This window comes from Mixophyes fleayi, chromosome 5 (assembly GCF_038048845.1).
Source record: "Mixophyes fleayi isolate aMixFle1 chromosome 5, aMixFle1.hap1, whole genome shotgun sequence".
Taxonomy (NCBI): domain Eukaryota; kingdom Metazoa; phylum Chordata; class Amphibia; order Anura; family Limnodynastidae; genus Mixophyes; species Mixophyes fleayi.
In genome coordinates, this window is record NC_134406.1 from 98127764 (window position 1) to 98152728 (window position 24965).

The following is a 24965-nucleotide window of genomic DNA, read 5'->3' on the forward strand; positions in this document are numbered from 1 at the left end:
ATTGCTAAAAATGATGACACATTAATATTAAGACTGCTACTTAATTGCCTACTTGATGAAAAATGTATATGATTTATCTGCAAATCCAGGTTGGTTGCTTGAATACATTTCAAATAATTATTAAGCCCATTAAGTCAAAGATCCCATTTCTGGAATAATAGCATAAACATTACTGAATTTTTCAACAATTTTTTCTCCAGATGGGCTACATGCATGTTATATATACATTCTTACTTAAAGTATACTATAACGAAATGTGTCATATACAACTGTATAAGAGTTTAAAGTGCAACTAAAGGGCAACATAGTAGCTGTATCTGGTCCCTGGCCACCCATTGATGGCTTCACTTATAAATGGATGCAGAATTATTGTACAGCAAAAGCAGTTTTTGTAGCGTGTGTTGGTTGAATTTGTAAATGGGCCATGTATCTACAACAATAATTAAATGTAAACTGTTAATTAAACCATACCACATGTAACTATTCTGAGGTGTCTGTATATATTTTTTTATTTTTAACATGTTAAATATTATTAGTTTTTTTTTATCATTTCTAAACTGCTTCCCGACATCCCATGTTGCTCCTGCAGCAAGTCAAACTTTCCAGGGACTAAATAAATGTAAATGTGCCAGAGTGTGGTGTTTCAACTATCTAACCGAGTGTACCCAGTCGCTTTCAGTGGAGACACGGGCACAAATGCCCAGCAGGGAGAGAAAGGAGGGATTTGCCCAGTCGGCAGGTGTAGAACATGCACCACTGGATCCCATAGCAAAATTTGTGGTATCCACAGCTTTTCCAGTCCATCTCTGCTGAGCATGTGGGGGATGGGCACAGGCAGGGGAGCGCTGACAAATTTTAGACCCAGGGGCAAGACTCGACTATTAGGAACATTTTAAAGTAAAAAAAAAATGCAGGTGGCCCAGTAACATAGCCCAAGGTAGCCCACTATGGGACCGGCTTGGGGCAGATGCCCCCTTGGCCAAGACTGCCCCTGGGAACAGGCACAATTAAGTCATACCTGGCTGCTTCTACTGTGTGTAGGTGATGGGTGCCATTTTCATTTTGACAACTAATACTTCAATTTTCATAATAATTCATATACAAAAAAAGATACAAACCATAATTTATTTGGCTTTATTATGCACAATCTCTTGTTAAAGTAAATCTCAAATATACTTTTCATTTTCCACCCTCCTTCGGGAAAGATGCAGACTTTATGGCCTTTGCCAAGTTTTCCATTCCTTTTCTTATATTGGTTATAGTCACACATACAGGTACATTTATTTTAGGATTTGTGCTTTTAGGTGGCTCGGTGTTCTGTTTACACAGCAGTGCCTGAGACACACATCACCATCATCTGGTGAGAATTATAAAGAATTTACAATATGTGTTTCAAATTAACAGACTAAAGATAAATGTGCTCCTTTTTTATAGCGTTACAGCTGACTAGTACGAAGTAGACCTAATTCATTGGGCTACTGATCTATTCAGTAACTATAACAAAAATTCCTGCTATTAAGATTTTCACACCACAGTGTTATAGAACGAAAATAAAAACTGAGGCTGTGTCATGGAGATTTTTTCCCAAAATGTGCCCTTAATTTCTGTGGATGACTGTTTTGTGTGTATGATGACTTCCAGATTAATGAGCTCTAATCTGCAACTCAAAGAAGGGGAAATGTTTCATTGGAGAATGTGAGGAGATTAAGTGTTCCAGCTGAAGATTTATTTTTCTGTCCTCTGGCTGGATGTATGCCTGTCTTTGTTTTGACTCTCAATATGGAGAGACCTGCATAGTCCAATGGTAGGTGTGAGACAGAGGTCAATCGTGCTCTTATTCTGGAAATAGCAAGCAGCTGCACATCAAATTAAGTGGTCTTGCTTACAGGTGCAAAGGCTGCATATAAAATGGTATTTGCACTGATATTATTAAGACGATAACTGCACATAGACTCCCATAATGCATTGCATAGTGAGTAGTTATTAGCTTTTTAAGTCAAATTCATTACGTTTTTTCAGTGACCAACTTCTCACTCAGGATTGTGCTGCATAGTAATAGTAACCAACAGTCATGGTTTAGCTGCATAGGGGTATATAACCAAGAGCATAACTACCATTGGTGCAAGGAATGTAGCTGCCATGGGGCCCACACAGCTGAGGGGGCTCACCTTCCCTGCCAAAGCCCCATGTGTATATGCAAATTTTTCACCATTGGGCAGTACTAGGGGGCTCTTACACAATTTTGCTATAGAACCCACAAATGTCAGTTACGTCCCTGAGTATAACATTTAGGAACTAATTTAGAGTCGAACTCAAAGTCTGTTTAAGAAGTGTAGGAGTGGAAGTGTGCCGCAGCTTGGTAAGGTATTACGAGTGGCAAGCAACCCCAGTCGAGTCCCACTCGTAATACCCTATCGAGCTGCGAGCAGTTCCTGCAGCTAGCTAACCGCTTGCGCCACCTAATTCCTGCCGCACAGTTTTAGCCCTTTTTTGACGTGTGTTGCATCTGCGCCTCACTCCGTATAGGATTTATTTACATGGTCACACCTTCACAATTCTGCATTCCACCCTTTCTCTCGTAGTGAGCCACAATTTTCCGCAAGTGTAAATTGCGTCCAAGATGCGTCCAAGAGGTGGATTCGGTGCTTGCTGCACATGCGTGATAGTGGTTTTTTGTTCCATGCGCCTAAAATGGACTTTGCGTCAGACTCTAATTGAGGTCCTTAAAGTCTATCAAGCCATTGCAAAAGAGAACAGTCTTACAGACTTGAGGGTGATGCCATTTTGCTCTTTAATTTAATGCCCCATCCACTTGATTTTTAGAGCATGACACAGGACAACAATCTAGGTTAGGTTCTGTGCTTTTAATGTATAGTAAAAAACAGGGGGGAGCATGTCACAGAGGGGTTAAAAATGGGGGAGGCATGGCACAGTGGTATTGAAAAATGGGGGGGGAGCAGCATAGTATAGTGTGATGAAGGGAAGTCAGGTGAAGGGGGCAAAAGCAGCATGGAGGGCACAGTGTGATCATAAGTCATGGCGATGTTGAAGGGGCACATTATTGTAATGTTGGAGCTGGAAGAAGACCTAATTATTAATTGTGGGTGGTATTGATTTAACGCCAGGGTTTTTTGCAATTATCTAAATGTAGCCAATTTTTTCCAAATAGGGCCCCCAGCATTCCAGGATCCAGACAAGCCACAACTAAAGAAGCCTGCAGCCACAGGTGGTGAAAGTGAGAAGAACAGGTAGGAGAGAGCAGGACAGTATGTGAAATGTTGTGATTCTAGTAGGGACAATGGCAATTTTTGGTGAGTGTTGTGCCCAGTGTAAGGTGCAGGCCAAGACTGAACTCTCTGGGGCATTTTCAATTCTTTAGAAGTCCGGCGGCATTAAAACTATTACAGTTAATATGGTAATTTGTAGCTGGATTTCAGCTCGCGGCTCACGGGGCTGCGAGCTGAAATCCAGCGAGTAAATTACCGTATTAACTGTTTTTCCACGCACAATTACCATAATAACGGTAATCGTGCATGGACCGCGGGATTTTCGGCGTTTCCGCCGACAATTGAATACGCCCCTTTGTGTACACACTGCACTCTTTGTATACTACACTGTGGTGCTAGGTGTCCTGAAAGTCAGGAGAGCTTGGACATGTGACGCTCCGGCGAATTTAGAGCCTATTGATTTTGATGTGTTAGCCACGCCCCAATGGCGCATTTACCACGCCCCCAAATGCATGACCACACCTCCCAAAAATTTAGCAATTTTTTTTACCATACTCGACTATAAGGGGGGCCCCATTAATTTGTTGTACCAGGGCCCTGAATTCCTCTTGGCAGCCCTGCCTCCATTATGTTCTTTACTCATGTACACTGAATATGTGATATAAAATGGTACCCTCTTCTTGGAGTAATCACCTACTCAATTTCTTTCCTGCACCGTCTAGCAAATCATCATCATCACCATTTATTTATATAGCGCCACCAATTCCGCAACGCTTTACATTCACATCAGTACCTGCCCTAGTGGAACAGTCTAAATTCCCTAACATATACAAACAGATTAGAGTTATTTTGTCAGCAGCCATCCTATTAGTTTGTTCTTGGAGTGTGTGAGAAAACATGGGGAGAACATACAAACTCCACATAGATAAGGCCCTGTTCAGGAAACATGACCCCAGCACTGTGAGGCAAAAGTTCTAACCACTGATCCACCATGCAGATGCTCCTCACTTTATCCCACAAAAGAAAATCAAGTCTCTACCCTCGTCTCCGCCTCCCACTCTACCAACTGTCCACTTGAACCTATCACCTCACAAATCAGTTCGTTGTCATCTGTGACACCTTAACTAAAATATGTAATCTCTCCTTTTCCACTGGTTTCTTTGCAACATTATTCACACATTCTGGTATTACTCATATTCTGGGGAGAAAAAGTTCTAGTTATCATAAACCATGGCAGTAATAAATCTCTTGGTTCAGTGTCTTGCATGTTCAGTGTCTCTGCATTTACTTACCTCAGATGTAAACTTGACTTTGCTTTATTTTATCCTCTGTACCAAACCCTGGATTTGATTTCTGATGCTGCTATACTTCTAATTGTGGATCATACATTGAATGTAAATTTGACTGCTGATTGCTCATTGTTTCAAATCCCATACTTTGACTGTGAGCATGAATTATTTTCTTACATGTCTCCTGAGTACCTGATCTGGGCTTTGCATTCCGACCACTGCTTATTCCTACCTGTGAACTAGATACAATTGGCAACACCTTACTTAAAGTAACGGATATTGCTGAAAGAATAGCTATTTCTGTGTCTTCAAAGCAGGCGCGGGCTGGGAGAGGGATGGCCGGGGGGCACACAGGCGGCCACATCATATGACAGGGGATGCGGCCGCCTGTGCCCTGTCATCAGATGCGGCAGCGGGGGGAAAACTATGTTTTTTTGCATCCGGGGGGCGGCCGGCCGGCCTACTCCCCGGCCCTAATAGCCGTCTGACCCCCTGCCCCCCGGGCCAGCCCGCCCCCTGCTCCTAAGTACCACTCCTTGGCGTTTTACTCTGACTTGTACTTAAGCTACTTGTGAACTGGAGAACTGGATACTGGCTGTGAGTCTGACTGATGATTACTCACTACTGAAATCCTTGATCTGGCTGTGAGTCCACTATTGCTTTATTATTTTCTCTATATTCTAATACAGTCATGAACTCTGATACTGCTCATTTAGGGCCTGATTCATTGAGGTACGAACATCCCGATATGTGCTGTAACTCGTGTAAAATTGCTCTGCTCATGCTCAGAAATGGACTATACACCTGTGAATACAAGTGCATGCAAGTCATCCTAGAACGCAAAGTACACATCCAACACCCTACAATTTCTAGAGCAGAACAGGGGAGGGAAGGGGCATAATCGCATAGTCTTAATACCGTAAGGGCATTTTACATATTTATCAGGCAAGGTTGAGCGCACGCACCTCATTCAACTCAAACTCTTGGCATCTCTGAGGTATGATTTTTTAGTCGCATCACTTGCACCATTTACAAGAAAGATATTAGTGCCAGCTGATGATGATGATGATGATGGCCTTGTATACATGCCAGAACATGTGTTTGCAATTAAGAGGAACTATGAATATCCATTTTATGTTTAGTAGACATTAATAACATCCTGATATATGTATTTCATGGGAAAACAACAAAAATATATATACATATGCATTGTGCATATAGGCAGTGCATAGTTAGGCCCGTAAATTAGACAAGTTTCTACAGATCCGCTTGAACTTGAATATATACCTGTGTGCATTCTCTGTTCAATTTGAAAAAGCAAGTAACGTTCACGAGGGGGACCTACACAATGTTAGACAGGTGGTTTTAATGTTGTGGCTGAACGGTATATATATATATATATATATATATATATATATATATATATATATATATATATATATATTTTTTTTTTATCTATCTATCTATCTATCTATCTATCTATCTATCTATATATATATATATATATATATATATATATATATATATATAGGACTTTGTGCAACCCTGTTCAACAGGTCAATCAACAGATTGCACCAGTAGAATTCTGTGTTACAGTTCATTGCATTCATTTAGACTACTGGATTATAGAATTAATCTTAATTAACCAGTCTGCATTACTATTTGCTCTGCATTCTACATTATGCCACCAGTAGGTGCATCTTCGGCACTATATAAAGTGTGAGAAAGTAAACCATTCACAGGAATCGGGACACAGCCCCACCAAATCACAGCAAACCAATCACACCCATGTGGAACACCTGAGAGTGTGTGTGCTAAGAGAGGAACCTAGGGAAAAACGTAACCCTGTCTGCAGCCTGCTGCTGCAGACTATCTGTGTTCCTACCCGTTTCCTTACAGGGGAACTGTGGCAAATATCCCTCTTTGCCACAAAAGTAACAGTGGTCCTATCTCTTTGAATCCATCAAATATCTCTTTACCTCTCTCAAAATATCTCTGAAGTCAAGTTCCCTCTGCCCAAGATCTGCGCTTCACATCCGCATTTATTAATTGAAAATTGTGTTCCCCTTACAGCAAAACTTCCCCCTAACCTCTAAACATTTGAGTGTTCCCTGAAAATCTTTAGGCAAGCTCATCAAATTTTTGAATAACCCTCTTAGCCTCTCTAGGCTAGATGTGCCAAACTTGCAGCACTCTCGACCTGCAGTGTAAGCAGATATCTGTAGAGTGTGTACATACAATCTTTTCAGTTGATGGTTATGACAGATGAAGATCACAGATCTGAACTTAAATTGTGTAGGTCTGTACATCCGGACTTTCAATTGTTGGTAAAATTTTATACAAATTGCATCTGAAGTAAGATTGCTTAGGTGTGTTCCCAGCTTAAGTACTTTTCCCATTGCAATCTGGTTGGACAAATATGCAATCTATGGACCTTAAAGTCATATGTTAAACTCCTCTTTTTCTATAGGTTGAAAATTTGTGAGCAGGTCCCTCTAACTCTCTGTTTGTTTTTACCCAGTCTTGTTTTATCACTATTTTTGAACCCAATTGTAAAGCGTGCAGGATATCCTGACACTATACAAATACATGTTAATATAGTAATAAGATCCAATTTATAAAAGGAACCCAAAAGATTGACTGCTATGGTACTGCATTCACAGTGTCGTCAACATAATGTTTAAAAGACGCTGAAACCATGTTCCTGAGTCTTAAGAAGGTTTAACTCTAAATTCATAGTAAAATGCTATGTCTAGGTTTATACAAAAAGATTTATTCAGTTGATGTAAGCACACATTTTAAACTAATAACAGGATGTAATTAATTATACAGAGTGCTTAAAAATAATTGAGTCATAGAAATTAAAATATTTTCTGTGACTTTTTACAGATGGGATCCATTTAATTTTTCCATATTAGTTCTCATTGTACTCTGCATTAATTACATACTTAACAATAATATTTGTAGTTTGTAACAGCAGACTATGTATCAATTATAGAAAATTACTGCTCTGTAGGCCGTCATTTACCAAACTGTTCTTTGTACCTGTCTCAGTGTTTTTCCAGTTCTTTATAAACAAACCTGACCTTTGACTTCTGCATTGCAGGGTACACCATAATGACAGGACACCAACAATAGACTTTTCATAATCCTGAATGTAGAGGCATGGAAACTCTTATCCAGAATGGTTGGGATTTTAAAACAATTATTAGATATCATGTTCTCCCACATGCCATATAATGCTGTCATTACTGTAGAGGTAATTTATCAGAAATGCTCAACTTAGATAGCAACTGAATATGCTGCTTTTATTTGCAGGGTTAGTTTAGCCAATCAAGGAGCACTCAGATATAGCCAATCAGCGATTAGTCATAGATAAGCTAATCAGTGTACAAACAGATAGAGCCAATCAGTGAGCAGAGATAGAAACATTCAAAATAACAAATAATCAGGAGGCGCTGAGAATCACAGTTGTCAAATAACATAATAAATAACAATTATGATGTGGTGGCTGCCTTCTGAAAAGGAGCCCTGCAACTCTTCAAAAATGTAATTAAAATATAAAAAGAAATAAGAGGCACCAAATTCTGTCACAATTAAATAACTAGAGAAAATGGTTTAAACTTTTAACAATAATGGATTTATTTAACATAATGTACTAATACACATACAATAAAAGTTGCAACCTTTGTATATATGAAAACACTAAATCTAAGTACTACTAAGATGGATCGACTTTAATATAACAGTTGTTACACTACCAGTATAAAACTGACAATAATATAGTACTGTCAGGCGCCGTCCCACTCTGTTATCTTCAGGACGGGTGTCTGCTACTGGTGCTCAGTCTGCATTCGGTTGCTCCGCATCCAGCCGGGCATCCAACTCTACCGCCGCCGGTAATTATCCCCTGTTCCCCACTATATAAGGGAGGCTCTGGCACCATTAGGGTACTAGGTCTCCCTGTTAATCCAGCGTTCCTGTGTGCTGACAATTACTATTTTTTTTTTTACTCCTGACCCTGCCTTCTCTTTTGGACTACTCTTTCGGATTTCCCTTAGCTTTGAACCTCTCCATGGTATTTGACCTCTGGCTTGTCTTTGACTTTTCCTCTGGATCTTGATTTAGTACCGCATATCCTGCTTGGCTCTGACCCAAACTGCCTGACTACTCTATAACCTACTACTTCGCTGGTAGCTGTGACTTGTGCATACCTTGCACCAAAATCCTAACATCCATGCAGGGCTCCCGGATGAAGACCAGGGGCAGGTTAGACTCTGTGCCTCCAGACTCAGCAGTGCCAATTCCAGTAAGTAGGCAGAATCCTTTTGCTTCAGTGTGTGTGACAATTACTTAGAAATACATTCTGATATCATCGGAGCAGTTCCAACAAGGAAAATTGGCCAAATCCCAATATAGCCAAGCATGAACGTGCGCACATGAAACAAACTCCTATAACAAGTAGGAGTTCTACTACCTGCTTCACCGGAACCTTAGGGGTGAACTACTGTCACAAGTCTTATCAGACGTGAACAGTGGTCAGTGCGGAAAAGACTCTTTCCAATTACTGCAGCAGGAATATTTTGCTCTTTCAAAACCGTTGTGTGGTAAGATCTGTTATCACCGCTGATTAGTTCCATGAGCAGCCGTTCAGGCTTGGCTTGATTGGGATTTGCCTAACTTTCCTTGTTGGTACTGCTCCGCTGATATCAGAATGTATTTCTAAGGACCATATTATTGTTAGTTTTTTTGTTATTTAAACCATTTTCTCTCATATTTTAATTGTAACAGAATTTGGCACCTCTCATTTCTATCTATATAGATATATACAATTAATGACAGCTAGAGATAAAGTAAATCCAATTGGTGAGAACATAGACACAACCAATTAATTGGAAGTTGTAAATAGAACCCTAAGACACACTTATAAAAACTGTTCTTACAGGTGAGTATTGTCATTAAAAACTTGACCTAACTGTACTTAGCTAATTAATTGCTGGAGTCTGAATATCAATCATTGTAACATAGCTCTTAATATATGAACTCATGTTATGTGCTGTATGCTAAATAATGAACGGGTGAGCTGGATATATAAAAGTAATGCACTAGTGCTGGTATTGGTAATATATAATTTATCAGCACTAATGTTGCCATCCATTCACCATTCACAGTGGCTCAATATAGGAATGGGTGCAACTTTCCAGTGAGCAGACTGGATTGCTACTAAACTGCATTTGCCAGTAAATAATAATATTCCCATAAGCGTCCAAATCAGGGTAAACAGGACAATTGTCTATAATTCTACACAAAATCCATTGCTCTATGTAGTTGCTGAAAAAGTCACATGTAGAAAGACTTCCTAAAAGAACAAAATCAACAAATGTAAGATTTATATATATATATATATATATATATATATATATATATATACATATATACACATACATACTGTGTGTATATATATATATATATACACATACACATATATACATATATATATATATACACACATATATATATATATATATATATATATATATATATATATATATATATATATATATAGCAGTGACATTTAAAATAGGTATGCAAGGGTTTCAGCTCTAGAAGCTGGCGATATATGAAGTAACACTATGCAGATCAGCTGTCATTTCTATAAGCATTAACGAATTGGACAAGTAATTCCAATGGAGAATATCAGAGACCAAGTGTTTGGACCTGCTTGATAACATGGGTACATATAATAAAATATCAATGGTGTCTATCCTGTGAACTTAGAGACACATGGATCTTGGAGACAATGTAATCAACATTGGAATCCCTGGAAAGAGTAGTAAAGAAACCATACAAATTTTAGTCATGTTATATTTTCTACAATCAGCCTCACTTGCATTACAACTCTGGATGCATATTAGCTGCTCCATTTTCTAGCTATTAATGTCATAAACTGAGTTCACCTCAAGTGACATGTAATTTAAGATCCCCTTAATTGATTTAAGAGGAAACAAGTCCCTACATTTAAATTCCAGTTTTTAATGCCTATTAGGTTGAATTTCAGTCTAAATTTGGCTTTTGTTATCAGTATTACTAACAACACTAAAATGAGAACCATTGCTTATCTCCAAGTCCTCAACATTAATACTGTGGTTTACTTGACAGCTTATTTCTTGTGGAATTTTTTTAATCCACACTTGAGTCTTGTAAACGAAAATCCCTTGTTAAATTCTCTTTGTTTAATTCAGCAGAATAAAAACATCTGCTCTGACAGTGATTTATACTCTATTACCAGTGTCTACATACAATTATGTGCTGTTATAGTGCTAAATTTGGGTTTATAACGTAAACAGTCCACTCTGACAAAGTGTTTCCACTGTTTGTGGGGTAGCAAGTAACTTGGCAACAATAACACTTAGATTTTTTTCCCATAACAAAATAAGTTGATAAAGGTATGCTTTGTAACTTACATTATTTATTAACAACAAAATAATCTATATGTATGAAAATGTCTTGAGAAAAGTTATTTATTTTACGGTCTACAAACTCTATATGGTATATACACAGATCATTAAAGCCACTGACAAGTGAAGTGAATAACATTAATTATCCCTAACACCCGTCAAGGGAAGGGATATGTTAGGCAGCAAGTCAACAGTCAGTTCTTGAAGTTGATGTGTTGGAAGCAGGGAAAAAGGGCAAGTAAGTATCTGAGTGACTTTGACAAGGGCCAAATTGTGATAGCTAGACGACTGGTTCAGAGAATTTCCAAAACGCGAGGTCTTGTGGGGTGTTCCCGGTATGCATTGGCTAGTACCTATCAAAATTTTTCCAAAGAAGAAAAACCGGTGAACCGGCCAGAGGGTCATGGGCGCCCAAGGCTCATTGATGCATGTGGGGAGTGAAGACTAGCCTATCTCCTCCAATCCCACAGAAGAGATACTGTAGCACATATTGCTGAAAAAGTTAATGCTGGCTATGATAGAAAGGTGTCAACATAGCTTGCTGCTTATAGGGCTGCATAGTCGCAGACCAGTCAGAGTGCCCATGCTGATCCCTGTCCACCACCGAGAGCACCTACAATGGGAAAGTGAGCCCCAGAACTGGACCATAGAGCAATGGAAGAAGCTGGCCTTGTCTGATGATTCATATTTTTTTACATCATGTAGAAGGCTGGTTGCGTGTGCGTCATTTACCTGGGGAAGAGATGGCACCAGGGGAGAAGGCAAGCCGCCAGAGGCAATGTGATGCTCTGGGCAATGTTCTGCTGGTAAACCTTGGTCCAGGCATTCCTGTGGATGTTACTTTGACACTTACACTTATTGGCAACAATATTCCCTGATGGCAGTGACCTCTTTCAGCAGTATAGTCTGCCCTGCCACACTGCAGAAATTGTTCAGGAATGATTTGAGGAACTTGACAAAGAGTTCAAGATGTTGACTTGGCCTCCAAATTCCCCAGATTTCAATCCAATCGAGCATTTGTGGTATATGCTGGAAAAACAAGTTTGAGCCATGAGGCCGCACCTCGCATCTTACAAGACTTAAAGGATCTGCTGCTAACATGTTAGTGCCAGACAACACAGGACACCCTCATAGGACTCATGGAGTCCACGCCTCAACTGGTGGTTTTAATGTTGTGGCTGATCCGTATATATTTTATATAATATATATATATATATATATATATATATATATATATATATATATATATGTGTGTGTGTGTGTGTGTATACATATATATATATATATATATATATATATATTATAATGATGGCTGTATTTCATAATTTTGTATGATATTAAGCAAACTTATACTTAAATATATCAAGCAATATCACACAATAAAAGTTTTAGGCATCTGCTTGGGGCATTGTGAAGTACTTTTTCCCTGGGTTGAAATAGTTTAGAATTATTTATCTGGACAGACCTCAACTTGTCATGACTACAGACTGAATAGGGGCCTAAGATTTAAGCCTTGCATTTGAGCTCTTGGCAATGTTAACAATTCAAGAACAGGATGTAGGTACTCATTCTCAGAGTCTGTTGCACTAACTTTCGCCTGATTTTATGGATTCGGACATTTTCAGAATGATATGAAATCCTTTTAACAAGGATTTATTGCTGGTCTTGAATTACTAAGTCCCTGTGGTAAGAGGACTATGATGGAGTCGTTTTGGTCTGCCAGCACTTTTCCTTAAGGCACTTAAGTGAGTTGCTCCTTGCTTTGTTAACCTGTTAAAGCCTTGAAGCCTTCCAGAATGTTTTCCACCTGTTTCATCCAACCCTCCACTGTAATATTGCTTCTACCTTGCACTATGACATCTGTGTCAGAAAGTAGAGAATGATATTGTACATGAGAAGGTGGACTGTATAATGATACTGGAGGTAGCATGAGAGCTTTTGTACGTTTGGTTCAAACGATTTATGGGTTCTGATGAGATGATAGTTAAGGCAGATGACCATATTGCTTCTTTAGAGTTACTCAGTCGGCTCTGGGGTCTCCTGCATGACTTATATGTATTGGGGCTAATTGATCAGTATTTTCCAGTACAACATGTAGACAAAGGACATACATTATATAAACAGCAAAACAGATAATTCATTAGGTGAGACTTTATACAATTGGTTTATGAATAAATGAACAAACAGTGACTTCCTTCATTAAAACCAATCCAATATAGTTTCAGTACGTTTAACATTTTAATATGTTAACTTCATTGATTATACTGTACTTCACTCTTCCAAAATAGAATGTGAACAAATTTCAATGACAATTTATGCTGATTTACTTGCCCCTGCACTAAATTGTAAATAACATTATTTTAGTATAATTTTCAATGGTAATAATCCATATCCAACTATGAGTCCTCTGGACTAGCAATTTGTGTCAGTGATAGAAAACTGGCTATAGACAGAAGAATCCCTATGGCTCCTTCCGGCACCCCGACGATGGCAGGTAAGTACTATATAGATGTTAATAGAGAACATATATTGCAAATGTTTAAAAAAAATCCACAAAAGGTGTTCTTTAAATTCCTATGGAAAAACATTAATTCAGGACATTGTAAGGTCAAGGGGAGCAGGGGAAAGCTAGCAAATTACAGCAAACATCAGTCTGCATATAAGTCTGGCTGTCCTGGCTGACTCATATAGATTTGTTTAGAACAATGTTAGGAAACAATTTCTCACCTGCCAACCACCTTTCTTTTAATTGGCTATGTATTCCCTACTCCCACAGAGAAAGTAAAAATTCTTAAACCACTGGTTTCTTCACATTAATAATAAAATACAAGTATGTAACAATAAAAGTAAATAGGCATATTTAAAAGGTTAATGAGGCAATTCAGGAATAACAGGGTCCTATTAGGACTATTCAAGTAGTATTTGCAGTAGGAAAAATCTATTTATACAGCTCCGACATTCGTGAGCAATTGATGTGTTTCATTTCTCCTTGTCTTTAGCTATGGTTCCAGTATATTTAAAATATGATTCCAAGTAGCTTCTGATAAGATGTGTAAACATGATCTGCATTTTCCGGCTTTAATGTATAACCTATTTCAGTATACTATTTCAATGTATTTCAGTATTCATTGACAATACTAAACAATGATTTGCCGGATTTATGTATTTTTATTCACTTTAATATAAGCTACATATAATATATAACAGCTTTACTCTCAATTGGCAATGTGAATTTGTATTTAAATCAGTATGGTGATTTCAGCATCCTGCAGTAATTGTGTGAACTGTCCATTGTATACAATTCTTCTTATAACCACTTCTACTGAAATAACTTGCCTCTCCAAGCAGTTCTGAACTCTGACTTCAATCACATTAACTTCTAGTATGATCTCAGGCTTAAATTAACACACTTTTTTTATCCAGATTTTCTAGTTTTAGTTTGACAACTATATTGACTTGACTCCCAGCAGGATTAGGCAAACCGCCAATGGTTCTCCCTTGGGATATAAGCAGCAATGACATTCAAACACTAGATGGGGCTAGTGACTAAGGACTCTACAGTAAATACTTGTCTTGACTTATCAACATATGTGAACACAGATAGACAACTTCAAGTACTAGCAATATTGAGGCCCTTTGGTGCTGTGTTTATTCAGTGCATGGTCACTGTTTTAATAAAGCAGACTTGGCTTATACCGTTCAAACAAAGGTACTTTTGATGCGCAGATATGGCGTTAATTAGTTACACTATGAAAAATTATATACTGTGATGCAAATGGATTTCATGTTAACCAATAAGTTTTAACATTAAAATATTATTTGCCTTGTATATTAAATTGTCACTAAATATATAAAATATGTTCATGTTTAAGTCAACACGTTGTAATAGTAATTAGATCAACTGTGTATGATAATAGTAATAATAATAATAATATTGTAATTATTTCCTGCATTAATATACAGTGCACAGAGCACTATTAGCGGCATCACAGTATAAAATTATATAAGGCATAATAAATACAACTGATGATCAATATAGCACAGACAACATATAATATGGGTGTGCTACAGATGCAGTGATCCATAGAAATTATGGGGCTTAAGGCATAACTGAGGAAAATGTAATGGAAAATAAGTAATTGCAACTCTGCATTCAAATGTCCAAAGCATGAATAATATATATATATATATATATATATATTTATTTATTTATATATATCCAGTGAGTTACTGAACACCTGTGTAGTCTCTAAACCCCATTTACCACCATATATTCCCTAGATAACATTTTTTGACATAGCATCCTCTACAACAAGGTTCAGACTAAGAGTGATACTTAAAGCAAGGCATTCTTAGGTGACTGTTAAATAATGAATGACCCTTTATTAATTGTTCTGTTTTCAGCAGTATACTGAGGAAACCATAAGGCCTTTCTTCTACCTAGTTACCATGTTTTTCTTTCCCAATTGGTAATACATTAAGAGGCAGCTTGGTTAGAGGCAGACAGGAAACAGACAGAAAAAATGTAAAACAAGAAAATAAGTAGGTCAGTAAGTTCATTTCCAAGGGACCCCATGGAGTGAATTTCAAAACTGTAAACACATTTCTTCCACCAGTGGACTATTTACATGTAGTTATAGTGTGTACATATAATAATTTTAATTCACAATCACATACAAATACATAATAACCATATATAAAATATATTTATACACATACACACAACGTGGATAAAGCTCAGTCTGTAGGAAAGATAAACTCTAGTCTTGAAATATTACATAAAGTACAATCTGATTGTAAAACATTGTGGTAATGACCCAGAATCCAGTTTCATGGTATAGTCAGAGTCCAACATGCAAATAACAACAGCAGCAGTTACAAGACAAACAAATGACCCCACTGAGATAAAGATATGGGATGAACTCCAAGCCTGGTACTCTTTGGAAGATAGAGAGAACTGGGGCTCCATCATACTTACTTGCCGACTTTTCATTTTTAACCTAAGAGAGATTCCGGAGGAGGGGCATGGCTGGAGGGCAGAAAGTGGCGGGATGGGCCAATCGTGGGGGCGGGGCCAAAATGACGCTATTCACCATGAATTGCGCCATTGAGACTCACATCCTGCCCACTTCACTAGGAAGTGGGCAGAATGCGGGAGAAATGCCTGCTCTCTCAGGAGTCGGGAAGACCTACCGGACATTGCAGAAGAGTAGGCAAGAATGGGCTAAATGCAACTGATGTATTTAATTAGATCCGAGGGTGGAGTTAAGAAGTTTGCGAGGGGGCTATCCCACTTTGAGATGTTATGTGCCTCCCAGGCCCCTCCCACACATGCCATATCCGGCATCTACAAGATTCTACTGGAAGAGCTCTTTTAACCCAAAGTCTCCCTCATGGGGTCCTGGGATAGAGACTTATCCTTGAGTGTAATTCAGTTATCCTGGCCCAAGATCTTTCAAGCCACCCACAGGTGCTCTTTAAGTGTTTCGGTAGTTGAGACTCAATATAAGTTAGTCACCAGATGGTATAGATGTCCTTCCTCCCTACACAAAGTTCAACCCTAAGTCACTGTGACCTGCTGGAGATGTAACAGTGCTCCTGACATGCTTTTTTACATATGGTGAGTAATGTATACATATTGGGAAGCACTTTGAGTCTCAGCAAAGATAGATGGCCACAAGGTCCTGGAGGACCCTGGCTTCTGGTTACTCTCTGGTTACCAATATTCTGATTTCCAAATACAAAAAGTCATCACTGAAAAACCTGAATAATGCAGCGAGGGCGGTTATCCTGTGCACTTGTGTTTGACCTTACCTCCTTCAATAAGCAAATGGTTCCACTGAGTGAGCTTTTATATGTCAAGGAACAACATTATTTTGTCAGCCACTGATAAACATTCATCTTCATGTCCACATGGTTTGGCTGGCTGGAGTTCAAGGAATGAAATGAATACATGGTTGCCTTCTCCCCGTCCAATTCCACTCGTTGCAACTGACTCGCATCCCTCAATTCCCAGACTCTCAGTTCCATAGGAACTGACTTTCTACGGTGAATTCATGTTCACTATGGATTCTGTTCAATTCTTTCGTTCTCTTGGCCCACGCTCAATACAATCCTTGATCCTTGGCCCTAAGCACCACCTCTTCTCCCTATCCCCCTCTTTTATGTGCTTTAGGTATAAAAAATAAATATTATGGTTCTGAATATGTTTTGTTACTCGTTTAGTGATTGTTGCTTGTTTTTCTTATATGTTTTTGTGAACATCAGAGTACCAATGTTCTTTTATTGCTGATTGTTTATCCAGAATATTTCATAAATAAAGAATATATTAAAAAAAAGATATGAGATAAAAGGTTTCTGGCCTTTATTAAAAGTAAAATATTTAATCCATATAGAATTTGCCAGGAAAATAAGTGCAAAACCCAACATCAGTCTGTTAGACCACAGGGTAAGCAAATGTTTTGCATCCCTAAAACATGTAAGAGCTCTACAAACCTAGCTTCAATACTTGCCTTTTAAACTTTAAAGCCTCAAAACACTATGGGCCTGAATCATTAAGGAGAGCAAAGCAAAAAAGAGGAGTAAGTTTGACCCTGGACAAACCATGTTACAATGCAAGGGGTGCAAATTAGTTTATTACTCTGTACATAAGTTAAATACTGGCTGTTTTTTCATCTAGCACACAAATACTTGTTAGCTTTATTTTTACACTGAAATTTAAAGTTGATCTAGGACATGCCCTATCCCGACTACAAATCTGTCCACACATTTTAAATGTACCTCCTCCTCCAATGCAACTTAGCTCTGCCTAGGTGCAAAGTTACTCCTTTTTTTTGCCTTGCTCCAAATTCTAAATATATTTTATAACTTTGTACGCTATAGTGATCTTCTCACCTTCTGTTTCATTGTATGTTTCTAAATTGTTAATATAATATGTTCAATTTGTTATCCTGATTGTCCAGCTCTGTGGAATATGCAGGCTCTGTATAAATAAAGAATTATAATAATCATTAACTGAGAACTATAAATAGAATTGAAAAATATAGTAAAACAGTTCGCAGTTGTATATATAGACTTCAGGGGCTAGATTTACTAATCTGCGGGTTTGAAAAAGTGGGGATGTTGCCTATAGCAACCAATCAGATTCTAGCTTTCATTTATTTAGTACCTTCTACAATATGACAGCTAGAATCTGATTGGTTGCCATAGGCAACATCCCCACTTTTTCAAACCCGCAGCTTAGTAAATCTAGCCCCAGGCCTTAAAACGGTTAAATAAGTAGTTTCAGTATTGTTTTTTAATGTGCCTAAAATTGCACACCTTCAAGAAAAACATTCCTATATTTCAAATTGTGACTATAGAAAAGTGTAATAAATATAGTACCTTTGGTACTTTATATAGTATACAGTACAACAACTTTCTCAACAATACATACATCCCTATTCTTATTTTTATTATCCTGGGGAAGTTTTATAAAAAGGTCAATGCACATTAACTTGGTGCTTTCGTCTACATTGTCTCAGGGCTCTAAATAGACTGAACCATTCACTCTCTGCATGATGCCATGCACCTCCCTAAATGCTTTGCATGCCAAAGTTCCCATGGCCTATGGTTCACAAAACAATGAAGTACAAAATCTTTTTTTTGTAATTCAAGGAGCTTAGTTATGAGTTTAAATGCTGCCTTTTAAGTTGTCCTTTTCCATGGTTACTATTGTCAATACATCATTTTATCATCACGGCTTTCTGTGGCGCACGTTACTTCAAAAGGAGATATTTATGGTTATTAGAATCTAAATCTTCTATAATAACATAGTCTGTGAGAAAGACCTTTTATAGACTGCTCAATGGGGTGCCTGCCACAATTTTGCCCCAAGGAGGGCAATTTAACAAGAGGAAACAAATCAAGATTTGTGTTACAAATTTTGATGTCTGGGAACTTTTATTGCAGGTACCACTATGCATTTCAACTTACAATGTATTGCTATATAAACGGAAACAATGACTGTTTATATTCATTGGAAGTGCATCAACTGGTTTTACTCACAAGCTGTTTGACTAACATTATCTTGTCCAGTGCCTCCCAGGCATTTCAAAATTTAAATGTTAGTAGAATCACTGTACTTCTTTAGTCTATATAATACATTCTCAGCTTTAAAAAGACACTCAGTGCATTATTGTTAGTGTTTTCAAGTCACGACACACCTGTTACGTAATCTGTTTTTCACGACACCTGTGTTAGAATATTGTAATGAATAAAAGTGTGAGTAAAAATGTTGCGGAATCAAGGCGTGTGTTAGCTATTTCTTTTTATATTACTGGGGCGGTGGTCTTTTCGTACAATTGTCTCATTTTGCTCACCTTGGTTCACCAATCATGTTATATCAGTATTGTACAAATTTGTTGCAGCTTGTGACATGAGAAATATATTTTATACACGGAAGTACATTGAACTACACATTGTGCAACATACTTAATTTTGAAAAAAAAGCTTAAAATTGAATTTAGAGATGAGCAACATTTTCTAAATTGTTCCACAAAATATTTATGTTTCATTTCTCACCGGTGCAATTTTGTTTACACAACTGAAAGAATTAGCCATTGTCTTCCCAGCTATATTCATAGGCTATCAATTCAGCAAAATGCAAATATACAAATACAGTGCAGAATGGCATTCTGCACAATGCGAACAAATTGCATAACTGAACATTTTTTTTTATCACTGGAACTTCGCACTTCTGCAGAACAGCCTGTTCCGGTGCAAAAATTCACAATTCTGTAATAGGTAGTAATCAGTGTAGAATTGCACTCTCCTATAAAAAGTTTACCTGAATGGTGCAACAGGGATCACAAAAAGCAAAGACTAAGGCTTACCACCTCTTAGGGTGTGTAAACAACAAGTTGAACAAATGCTATACAGTCACATACACATTGCACTTACATGTGCCAGGGGCGCACGCAGGGGGGTTTCTGGTTCCCCAGATACCCCTCCGCTCCGCAAACGAATGGTACTGTACAGTATTGTAGTATAATACAGCACTGCCGTGGACGCTTCTTTGACAGCGCCGTGGCTGCTGCACAATTCAGAATTGCCGAAATGGAGCTGCTGCACATGCGCGACCGCATATGCAGCAGATCTCTCGTTCTATTTTTTTTTTATAGGGGGGGGGAACCTTAAAAAAAAAATCCTGCGTTTGCCCCTGTGTGCCCTCTTTACCACTTCAATCTCATTTAAGAATTTTTGCAAGAGGGAATAATATGAGACATATTGAACAACCCAATCAAAGTTCCTTCCATCAGAACATGCACATTTTAAAAACCCACAGACAACACCATTTCGATGTGCTTACTGCAACATAGACGCGTGATGTCACAAAGCTTTAATTGTGCTGCTGGGCACATAACTTTTTTTGGTGTGTGTGTTGAATATGCTTGTATCCAACACAGAGCACACACCTGAGCTATGCTGTAACTCAGGGGTATGATTATAAACAGCTCTGTCAGTTAATATAAATACAAGGCTAAAAAGCAGAGAAGGGAGCTAGTAAAAAAAAGAAAGAAAAGTAATATATTTAGTGTAAGTTGCAAGAAGGCCCATACAAGCCAATAAATTAACATCATCCAATGGTGAAAACACCCATTAAACTAAACCTGACATCCCCAGATAAAAGTACACTAGAGCAGAATGTAATTATATAAACTTATTTTCCTAACATTATTAAAGGCCACAAACTATTGTTTGGAAAGACAAATATTGTCCATAGCAACCAATTATAGTCTACCTGTCATTTTTCTATGGTAGTTCTGAAAATGAAATCAAAGATCAATTGCCATGGGTTACAAATTTTTTTTCTAAGTTACCTGTAGACCAGTTTTCATAAATGTCCCTATATCTAAATAGTTTTCTATATACTGTTAAAAAAGTACATTTGTCTTCATGAGGACAGTTGCATTTTAGGTTAAAATTAGTGTATGCTCCAGGCTTCAACTAAATAATAACTGAAGACAATGAAAATGTTTGCAAAGTTACTTGTGCCTTCTAAACAGCACTACCCGAAGCCTCACTAGGGGGTATATTTACTATGCAGCGGTTCCGTAGAACCGCCAATTCCTGCCGCTTTGAAGCCTGATGGGCTTTGCCTTTAATAAAAGTGCCAGTTTAAAAAATGCCTTAAAAGCGCCAGGAATCGTCAGTTCTACGGAACTGCCGCATAGAAAATATACCCCTAGGACTCTATGGTAAATGCACTCACAGCTATTAGAGTGCAAACAGTGAGTAACATTAAAAGATTAATTAATTCAGTTTAATGCCACAATTGCCTGATGTGTTTACAGATTTGGAACACATTTGTATATATTATAACACATTTTTTTATATGCATACTATTGGATATATCTTAATCACAATCTCCCATAAATATAGAACAAATACAATACAAATTAAACAACAGAAAAGTGGTATCATAAATTAAGAAAAAAAACCAAAAACAAATAGATACATTGCTGTATAACAATAATACCATCAGTGGATATATTACACTCTTCGTTTGCCAATATATTGTTGCTTTAAGCATAATATTCTGTGTCAGTGAAGTAAAAAAAGGAACAGTCTATATGCTTATATGCTTTGAAGTTTAAAATCAACACCCTAGTAGTGTGCAATGATCTTGCAGAGAAGTAATGCTTGTGTGGTCCTTGACGACCGAATACTACTGGGTCTGCTGACAGCCTTTTGACACTGTATCAACAAAAGGGTTTCATGTGTACATGGAATTTTTGAAGAAACAGACGCCTCAAACTATGTAATCGAAGTCATTGAAAAGAACAAAGAAAGTGGAAAATATGGTCTCAGCAAAAAAAGTTTTATTAAAAAAGCAGCAGGTAAAAATGATATAATTTGTGCTCAATGATAAACCAACTAAAATACTGTAACATCTTCTGAAGCCTATGAAATGTTTATCTTGGTGATCTCTTCCTTATGCTATATCCCAGACAGATTTTGAAGACAACGGGATAGAATTGTTGTAGGAGTGATATGGCCAAATCTTAGATTCACTCTGACATCCTAGTATGAAGGTATAAAGGTTGGTGAAACAGTTGTGATTTGATTGCAGGTGGCTTTTTATGTATATATTTATAATAAACTAGTGTTCTCTATGAGATTTAAAAGTGAGGACGTGTAAAGACATGTCTAATTCCATCTTTGTCTTGTAACAATTCAGAGTGCTATAGCTACATATTCACAAAGGGTTCTATGTATTAAACTGCTATCAGCCATTAAAACTCAGAAAACGTCAGTTTTCTCCATAAAATGGCAATCGCAAACTGTATGAAGGCTTTTAGGCAGAAGATAGATTTCTCCTGCCATAACCCACTTAACATTCTTAACACAGTCCCCATAGATTTATATGGGGATTGAGAAGTTCTGCAATCATCAAGCCTTGAAAAGCTTTGCAACTGGCAGAAAGGTAGTGCCTGTAATTTTCTATGGAATCCAGCTAAACTATCTCTGGCTTTGCTGGATCCCTCATCGTAGAAATGCGAGGCGCTTGCGCATAGCACTTCCTCCATTCACCAGCAGCGCTAAGCTGCAGGTAAATAGAAAAATAGTTCACACTACAGGGGGCTCCAAGAGTAGCCCCGGAATGGTACATTTCAACAGTGCTTAAATATGCATCACTGCGATTTGCAGTGATGCTTATAGATTGGCACCACATAATGTTAATTCATAGACCGCTAAATCACATAGACACAATGGAGATCATAAATAAACTAATCGCAGAGACCAAGAGATGCATAAGTGCCCTAGTGATGTCATTAATTTGTAATAACTCAGATGAGTTATTTTCAAACTGTTGACTGGGGAGCCTGTGTAGAGTTGGATGCAGGTGCCTTTTTTTTGCGTAATATATGCATTTCTGTATGTGTAAACGTAAGTCCCTACGCTGACTCAGGCCCATTTCACTTACTACTCTGTACACTTACAGAGGTGGAATAGGGCAGGGAAAGGGCATTTCAACATAGGGCAAGTACAGTAAAGTTTGCTTGCTACCAATGTAGAGGATAAAACAGCCGCAGATTTGCATGTCAGGAGATGTATCGGTTGCGGGTGCTCGATCCCTGATGCAATATACTTGCTGAGGATGATCATAATTTTACAAGTGTATTAACAAATAAATAAATTCATAAGTAAATAAAGGAAGAACCATGGCCCCCATCCCAAAGTGATACCAGTGGTAGCGTTCACTGGCTAGGCTGTTAGCGGAAATTTTAGGGGGATGTACAGAGTGGGGTCACCCCGAAAACTCCACCACTGCCACTGAGCTATGGCAGGCTTAGTTAGTGACACTGTAACAGGCAAACAAGGAGTGTGGGTTCTCACTGTCATCCAGCCATAGCCTGTTCAGCTAAATTCTTTAGTGGAATCAAGCCCGCAAAAAAATGAGTTAATTGATGTTTATGTATTTTTTTGCTGGTTAACTACTGGTTCCAGCAAGCCCTGGCAGCTCTAAGCTGCTTGGGTATGCTAGTTCTTGTAGAACTACAAGTGCCAGCATTCTCATGGCTGTCAGTGCAAGCTGGTGCTTGTAGAACTACAAGATATCAGTTTACAGGAATGGTTGCATAAGTAAACACTGTTCACTGCCTGGTGTATTAATTGCAAAACTGATGGAAACTCCTAATGTCGCCAGTGCCAACTCTCAAAAAATCAACAACTACAGCACAGGGTCAATGTCCCACCTTGGCAGCCCTGCTGCATCTGTTCCAGAATAGAGTTGGAAATTATGTTATTAAGTATAATGAGAAGCGGCATTAATTGAATAAGCAATGTCACAGTATACAGCGAGAGCATTCATTTAAAGAAGCTGCTAACAGAATGTTATACTGGCAACACATGTGGCATGCCTCTATGGCCGTTTCTATCAATAAGGCCAACCATTGTCTAATGTATGGTGCGAAAACAATTATTTTGTTTGAAAAAAATCTAGCCAGATTTATTATGATGTTTTTCTAACCTACAGGTAAAGATCACATTGGTAGATACTGTATGTGCAGCTATTAACAGCACCTCTTTGGTCACAGTGCGGATAGAACAACCAGATGTACCACATGTGCAGCCATCATAGGTATTAAAATGAAAGTCAATGTTGCCATTGGTTTAGGAGATTAGATCATAGGAGTTTATTTAGCAAGGTTGAGCGATATCAAAGACTTCTGTTTCCCCCATTGTAAAATATACCCAATAGTGCCTCATTTAGAAATTCTTGACTTTTTTCCACACATGTAATCATAATAATCCTGGCAGTACTGAGTTTAACTTTACTTGTGAAATTTACCAGTTAACAAGTGTATAAGTTAAAGGAAAACGTGCCAATCAAAAACTTTGCACAGACATATAAGTTAACATTGGTTCATTAAAGTTGCTGACTGGTCCTAGTTAGCTTTAAACCACAACTGACAGATAGCATACTGACATGAAGCAGGCTGACTGGAAATATATCTGATGTTTAATTCCTGGTGTTTTTATGGTCATGTCCATACCTAAGCAATAAATTAAACACAAACTATTTGCATTACTTGTCTCATATAAAAGAGAAAAGTATAACATGCATTACAAAGTATGACTGATGTTCTGTTTTATCTTTGACATCTTCTAGGAGGTGTGTGAAACTCTTAACCAAGTACTGGTCTTTCATAGTGCAAGTATGCAAATATTTGTCCATGTTTTGGCATATTACTAAGCAAGAATCTGCAGTTACCTTTACAGTCTTTTGGCTTTGCTTGCTGTAAAAAAAATTGAAGCAGTGCCCAAAAGCCCATTATAGGGAAGAATGCACAGTCACAAACTTCCCACATAGTCTCCATTTTTTTTACAACAGAGTTAATAAGAATAATTTTTTGTACAATAAAGGCAAATTACAGAATTTCGCAAACCTCACTTTAGTAAATTTTGATTCAAATTGTACTTGTATTCATAAAAATTCCCCTAAT

The 24965-nt window shown here is 37.9% G+C and overlaps 1 protein-coding gene across 1 annotated transcript in view; it reads right to left on the minus strand.

The window, feature by feature from the left end:
* BMPER (BMP binding endothelial regulator) overlaps nucleotides 1–24965 on the minus strand; it is a 165269-nt gene that overhangs the window by 78716 nt on the left and 61588 nt on the right. The gene's annotated exons all lie outside the window — the stretch shown is intronic.